Here is a 1239-nt window from a genome sequence, read left to right on the forward strand (position 1 = left end):
CCCACTCTGGTTTTTTTTTTTTTTTTTTTTGTGGTGGCTGGCCCCAGTAAGGGGCCGTCCTCATTCTGCACACCTGGTATCTGGGCCTCCACCCACCTGCTGGGGATGTGTGTCTGGGCCTGGGGAACTGGGGAAAGGCTCCCTGCCTGGCTCCTCCCTGCAGGGTCTCCTTACACCCTCCCCTCTTCAGGCCCCTCTGACTCTTAGAGTTTGTCTCTTTCTCCCTTCCCAGCTGTTCCCTCACCCACTAAATGGGTTAAAAATATCAAGGCTGCCACCACATCAGTGGTCAGAACAATTATTTCAAGTGGGCCAGGCCCTCTGGGAGGCAGATCAGCCTCATGGCGGTCCTCACAGGCTGGAGACAGCCCATCTCACAAGGGGACAGAAGCCTGGGTCCCTATTTGGCTCTGCATGTCCTGCTAAGGGTCCTGGGCCTAAGAATTGCAGCTGCCCATGGGTGGGGACGGGAAGATGGGCCTTCTTAGGCTGGGAGAGCTCTAGGGATACAGGGCCAAGAGCATTGAATTCCTGGCCCTCCTCACCCAGTTGCTCCCAAGGAATGAGGAATGGCTGAGGTCCAGCCCAGGACAGCTCCAGGAAGTGCGGCGATGCCCTGGATCCAACCTCATGTAGTCTCTCTATTTGGGGTGCAAGACACCTGGGTGGCTCCCCCCCTGCCTGCCGCCCCCCATGGCTGGGAATTTCCCAACCACCAAAGACAGGCAGAATTGAGAGGCCACCCCCTCCAGTGCTGGGACAATAGAGCCTTATGCCCCGGAAATTGGAGCTGGGGTAGGAGCGCCAAGGGCAGGTGGGGGCCTAGCTGTCTGCACCCAAGGAAGCTCTGCTTGCCAGGACCCCACCCAGACCAACTGCCAAGCCGGGTACCAGGGGTGTCCTGGCCAGAACCCTGCATGGGCCACCCAGGGAGGGAGGCACTGGGTGAATCGGGCAGACAACGCCAGCCCCTCAATGGTCCCTCTGTGCAGGGTTGCCCCTCAGGACAGAAGGAAGGAACCATCTCTGGGCGCCCGCTTCCTGCTGGGCGGGCACTGCAGCACTGGAGCTCCCTCCCGCACATCGCGGCCTCAGAGGGGTCCAGGCCTGAACCTCTGAAGGAAGGCAGGGATCCTGGGTTGGGCGCAGGATCCTCTCCTTGTTAGTCTGCCCTCAAAGGAAGGGGTAGCAGGAAAGGCCCGAGGAACTGGGGCGGGGACGAGGCGGCGGGGGGCGGGG

This window comes from Galeopterus variegatus, unplaced genomic scaffold (assembly GCF_000696425.1).
Source record: "Galeopterus variegatus unplaced genomic scaffold, G_variegatus-3.0.2 Scaffold1394, whole genome shotgun sequence".
Classification (NCBI taxonomy): Eukaryota; Metazoa; Chordata; class Mammalia; order Dermoptera; family Cynocephalidae; genus Galeopterus; species Galeopterus variegatus.